The sequence below is a fragment of the Petaurus breviceps genome, unplaced genomic scaffold (genome assembly GCF_028583685.1).
Source record: "Petaurus breviceps papuanus isolate PSGF00001 unplaced genomic scaffold, PetGlider_PUasm1.0 688, whole genome shotgun sequence".
In the NCBI taxonomy this organism is placed as follows: domain Eukaryota; kingdom Metazoa; phylum Chordata; class Mammalia; order Diprotodontia; family Petauridae; genus Petaurus; species Petaurus breviceps.
Window position 1 is genome coordinate 9,871,186 of NW_027186457.1, and position 6,270 is coordinate 9,877,455.

General features: G+C 40.4%; 1 protein-coding gene across 2 annotated transcripts in view; it reads right to left on the reverse strand.

The window, feature by feature from the left end:
• Positions 1-5,223, reverse strand: part of SLC19A3 (solute carrier family 19 member 3) — a 58,925-nt gene extending 53,702 nt beyond the window's left edge. For both annotated transcript variants that reach the window (XM_069104600.1, XM_069104601.1), the window contains exon 1: positions 5,073-5,223. The gene's annotated coding sequence lies outside the window, so the exon portion shown is untranslated. The remainder of the gene's footprint in view (positions 1-5,072) is intronic.
• Between the last annotated feature and the right edge of the window lie 1,047 nt (positions 5,224-6,270).

Sequence of the window (6,270 nt, forward strand, 5' to 3'; positions counted from 1 at the left end):
ATCTATCTATCTATCTATCTATCTATCTATCTATCTATCTATCTATCCATCTACTTATGTTAATCAGTCCAGCTGCTAATATACTTAATTGTGGCATCTGCTCATAATATTTAACTTCAGTTTAATTCAATTGAACACTATTTTATTAAGTTTTCATGTTTTAGGCATTGTTTTTATATGTAGGGGATGCAAAGCTAGATGGAGGAGTTTACAGTGTAATGGAGAGGGTATGGAGAGGCATACCTGAATAACTAACAAGAGAGATTTATACAAAGAAGAGATGTAGACAAAGTGCTATTGGAAGAGGGGAAAAAAAAAACTTCATGGCCTCTAAAGTGATCTTTTTTTTTGCTTTTTTTTTTTTGGAGGGCAATTGGGGTTAAGAGACTTGCCCAAAGTCACATGGCTAGTAATTGTGTCAGGTGTCTGAGGCTGGGTTTGAACTCAGGTCCTCCCGAGTCCAGGGCCGGTGCTGTATTCACTGAGACACCTAGCCACCCCTAAAGTGATCTTGAAAGTCCCTTCTAAATGACACTGGGATGGGTCTTGAAGGAAGAGCAGAATTTCAGCCAGAAGAGATGGGTATGTATATATATTAATTCTAGTCCTGGGCAACACTTTGAGAAAAAGCATGGGGACAGGAGAGGGCAGAATGAACTTGCAGTACATAGAATAATCTAATGAGTCTGGAGCATTTAGAACATGAAAGAGAGTAGCATGAGATAAGTTTGGAAAGATAAATTGGAGTTAGAAGGACCTTGAAAGCCAGGATCAGAAGTTTATGTTATAGTTGGTAGCCAGTTGTAATGTAATATCAAGCAAAGGCAACTTCCCAGGTTCAAAATACCAGCATAGGTGCTCTCTATTTTATTCAGTGACAAACCAAGAACAGAGAAGATCAAAACATGACATCATTCAAAATACAGCATTTACTAAGTGTGATTAAATAATCTCCAAGTACTACCCCACCCCAGGACCTTCCAATCATTCAATCAATTACAAAGTCCAGGTTCTAAATACTACTCCACCCCTAGGCTATACCTTCATTTAGTCCACCACAAAACCCCTCTTCTCAAATGGAGATTAGTTTCCAAACATAGGTAAAGTACCTTCATTTGTCAATCACAGAGCACAATAAGGTCAAAAGTTCCCCACCCCTGGATCACAATTGAATCTACCCCAGAGTTACATCAAGTTTAAACACAGCACTTAATACCCAAATGGAGGTCTTTTCTTCATCTTGACACAAGGCAAGTTCTCAGCAATCTTAGTTCCTGGGGAGACAAGGCTTAGCAAGGCCATAAGATACATTGCCAGTCCCTTCATGAATTCATCCTCTGTCTGTAGAACAGTCCTAGAACCCCTGAACACATTAGCAAAGCCCTCTCCCAGGATTTCTGTAAACATACAACAAGAAAATCCTTCTTCAGGGCTTCTGAACCAACAGAAAGGCTCCCAGACCCCTGCAACAACAGCACTGTCCCTCACCAGTGGACAGTATTCACTCTGTCTGCAGGACAGTCTCCAGACCCCTGCAACAACAGTACTGCCCCTCACCAGTGGACAGTATTCACTCTCTGTCTGCAGGACAGTCGCAGGCCTTCTTAGCGAACAGCCAGGTTCCAGGACTTCTTCAACAAAAGGACTGTCTTTCACCAGTGGACAAATCTGGCAAAACAACATCAAAACAGACAGACAAAGTACCAGCAAAACAGCCATGTCTCCTCAGTCCTTGGCAGCTCAGGGGGCAGGTCTCAAAAGTCCAGGGCAATTCAAAGCGGCCACCAGCAATTCTCTTAGTCTCTCTCTCTCTCCACGAGGTGCTGCTTCCAAAAAGATCTTCCGCCTCTCTCTAGTGTCTCTCCAAATCTACCTCACCAGCTCCTCCCAGTTCAGGACTTTCTTTTCACATCAACAAGCCCATCCCACAGGTGGGATTAACAAACTCTGGGTTTTAACACAATCAATTTGAAAACCAAGCCAATACAGGGGAATCTTTAATTGCCATTACTATCACACCAGTGAAGAGCCAGTGAAGATTTTTCAGCATTAGACAAATGTGAAGCAAACTATTATCTGCAGGTGCATTGTGGTCTTTCCTCCATAGGTGGGAAAATGTGATCTATTCTACACTGACCAACATCCATCTGGGTGCTAGTGTATTGAGGTCCATTTCCTGAGCTTTGCCCATCTTTCTTATTTGAACTCTTGAGTCTGATCCCAGTATAACAGCATGGCTACACTTTAAGGTCACAGCTTAAACCTTTCTCTTTCCCTCAGGATGAGTTTTCTCACCTTATGTCTGTTAATTGCATTTAGTCACCTATAGGTAATAGGAGTTCCAAAGCAGGTATTAAAACAAAACAAAACAAAACAAAGCAAACCACAAACCCCAATCAATAAATGAATGTTAAGGATGGATTGAAGGGGATAAAGGTAAGAAACAGGGTAACTGGGGCAGGGGGTGGGGATATGCCTAACTTATGGTGGTTACACTAGCAATGTGAGTTAGGAAGGTTGCAAAGATAGAATTGTCAGAGTCAAAAGATCAGAGATTTAGAGTTGAAAAAGACCTTAGAAAACTTCTAGTTTGAATACCTTCATTTTACAGATGAGGAAACTGAGGCAAACAGGATTAATTGACTTGTCCAGGATCACACAGCTAATAAATTTCAAATTTGAATGCAGGTCTTTGTGACTACAGGCCTAGCACTCTATGTACTTCTTCAGCTAACTGCCCAGAAACTTAGATGCAGAAGGTTAAAAGACTTCCCCCAAGATCTCACACACAGTAAGTAGTAGACAGGATTCAAACCTATCTCCTCTGCGTCTGAACTCTCTTGCTTCCAATTAGTGACTACTTTGATATGAGGCATGAGGGTCCAAGATGGGTAAGTCAAAGAAAATTACTAGATGTTGGGCCTGAGTGGTTGCAAAAATGTTGGTACCACCAACAGAAGTTGACCAGTTTAAGGAGGGTCATGTTTTCAGGGGGAAGCTTTGGTATTCAGTTTGAGACATATTGAGTTGGAGATATTGGCAGGACAGACAAATGGAAATAGACTGCAGGCAATCTGAAATATGGGACTTTATCTCAAGGGAGGGTTTGGTGGGTTGGAGATATGAATTTGGGAGTTTAGAATTTGGGAATTGTTTGTGTGAAGCCACATGGGTAGATGAGTTCACTGAGGGAGACAAGGTTGAGAGAGAAGAGGGATAGAGACTGAACACTGAGAAATGTTTAGGTTTAAGCAGCAGGGTGAAGATGAGAAGAGGAGATTGTAAATCCTTTAATTCTCCCTCCTTTGGCTTCTGAGAGGGAGAGAGAAAAAGGAGAAGAAGGGGAAGAAGAAGAAAGGGAAGAAGAAGGGGAAGAAGGAGGAGAAAGAGGTGGAGGAGAAGAACAATAAAAACAACAACTAGAATCATTGAGAGAATATCAATTTTATAGGTTATAAAAGGGAGTCCCAGAAAACAGAAATGATTTACCCAAGGTCACACATTGAATGAATGACAGAGCTGGGATTAGAACCCAGATCTCCTGATTCCCAGTCTACCTTCTCCACTCTAGGTTTCCTTTTGTCTTTATACCACTGTAATATTCATTTATATAGCCAACTAGAATTAGCATTCCAAGAGAAACCAGAAAATTTAAACAAAATTGTCTCCCAGAAGAAGCCATTGTTAGATGCCCGAGCATTTCTAATATTCCATACAAGCACAGTTCCTGTCCCATAGCAGGTACTTAATGAATACTTATGATCTGTCTCATGTATCATGGACATGAAATACTTGGCTAACAGTAGTAATGATCATATTATTTTCATCCTGTTTGCCATTGCAAAGATACTCTGAGTGAACCTGCAGAAGATGAACCTCTCTCCTAACACTTTTATTGAACACCAAAAGGAAGTTATGATATCTACTTGTACAGCAGTTTGTTGAGCAGTACACATAAAAGAACAGAAAGATACCATCTTTTTGGTAGACTAGAGTGTTTTTATCTGAACTCCATTGAAAAGATCAGAAGAATTTTTACATAAAAACAATAATTGTTCTCATTTATCTGGTATTTTAAGACTAAAAAACAGCATACTGTCATGCTACTTTTGCTAACAACAACCCTATGTGGTAAATAGTCCTGGCATCATCATCCCCATTTTACAGGTGGGAAAACCAAAGAGTTAAAAGTGCCCATGCTTGAGAAACCACTCTTGATCAGTCATGATATTTACTAATTTAAATTAGTATAATTATCAGTTTCAACTATGTCAGTTTGACACCAACCATTCTGGTCAGCTGATAGAAATGATTTGTCTCAAATGCATTCTGTCATGCAGAAAGCATTTTTTGTTGCTCAATTTGTTATTCTTCAAAATTCCTAAAGCCCAGTGCCTGGCACATTTTGTACACTCAATAAATTCTTGTAGAATTGAATTGAAGTGCTGACAAATCTCCTTGTAAAAGCTCCCAATATTTTCAGATACTCAACAAGAGAAAAATCATATCTTTATTTTTTGCTAGAAATGTATTGATGATAATACTAATTCGGTGCCATTCCCCCATTCCTTTTTACCTTTCATTAATTCAAAGGGGATTTTATTTTTATTTTGCAAACTGAGGTTTCCATTTGAAGTCTGTCACATGTTCACACCTGATAATCTAAATCAGCCAGAGAGGAAGTTGAGCTCTGGGCAAACTTCCAAGGGCAAATTTACCTTGCAAAATTCACTTCTTACTGTATTGTTGCATGATGAATTAAGTGCCTTTTCCAGCGTGGCTGCTTTAAGGAATGACCTTTTAAAATTTGTTTTGAATGGAAATACCCCTGGGTTGAGAGACAACCCTTCTTTGTCTCCCGCGATCATTAATCTCTAGACACGGAGGAAGACTTTTCTCCAAGAAGACAATTTTTTGTACTCCGGAGGACAATAGACAAGAATAGTATAGATACACTGTTTTTCAATTCAATGAAGCTATGGACTCCTGGGCAAGAGAGTAGACTATGCTTTTTGCTGGGGACTAAAAGCAAAGTCTACAAGGGAAAGAAAAGAAAAGAAACCAGAACACACCTGCTTGTTCCGAATTATGCTTCAGGACTGTAGCGTGTGAAGAAGGCAGAAATAGGCACACATATAAACATTTCACCCCAGTGTCTGCATTCAGTTCCAGACCTGAAGAACTACACTGACTCCTTCCAGGAGTTGCCAGCACCTGGTTCCACCCCCTTTACATTCTTATTTACTTGAAACTTTAGCATGTCTGAACTGGTTGGCCCTGGAAACCCCAGCATGTCTGAACTGGTTGGCCCTGGGTATAGCTTGATTGCACAAATCCATTCAGGAGGGATCCTATGAGGTGAAGGGATGAAGAATGATGGAGCTGTGTTGCAATGGCTTAATACTCTTCTTCTCCATGGAATTATTTTACTCTCCCAATAGGACTCTGGATCCCAACTATCAAAGTCAAATCTGAGCTAATCAGTTTCTAGGTTAGCAAGAGTCCTTACATAGTTCCAAAGGTACCTTGGTGTTGGTAAATGAAGACTGGGTTCAGAATTAGAGGATCTGGGCTTGAATTCCATCTCTGTCTTCTGTGACCTGAGTGACCTTGAATAAGTCATTTCCATCTGGAAAAAAAAAACCTTCCAGTTTTCTCATTTGTAATTATGAGTGAATTAGTCCACATTGTTCTCTAAGTCCCCTTCCATTCCTGGATTCCTAGCACTAGTAACTTGATAAACTCTGAAGTTCAAGGCAGAAATCCCTGGAGCCTATAGGATTCTGAAGAGTCAGGAAACCCAGATTGTAGTCATGGGATGGCAGATTTAAGGCAGGAAGGAACCTTGGAGACTCATCTAGTTCAATCCCTTCCTTTCACAGATGAGGAAACTGAGTCTCAAGCAAGTCAAGTGCCATGCTCAAAGTCATCCAGGTGACAGAGACAGAATTTGAACCCAGAGTCTTTGACTCCAAAGCTAGTGCACTTTCCAATCTGGGTTCTTCTACTCTCTAGGGAAATGGCACGGAGGAAAGAACATTAGCGTTGGAATCAGCACTTGGGCTTGAATTAAGGCTCTGTTATTTAGTAATCACGTTAGTTCTCTTGGATTTCCTTTCTTCATCTGTAAAACGGGGTGACTGAACTAGATTATCTCTAGGTCCGTACCAACTCAAAATCTCTGATCCTAAGACCTAGGACAAGTATCATATACTCAGAGGGCTTCTGATTCATTATCTGGAAAATGGCAGCTTTTAATGGATTGATTCC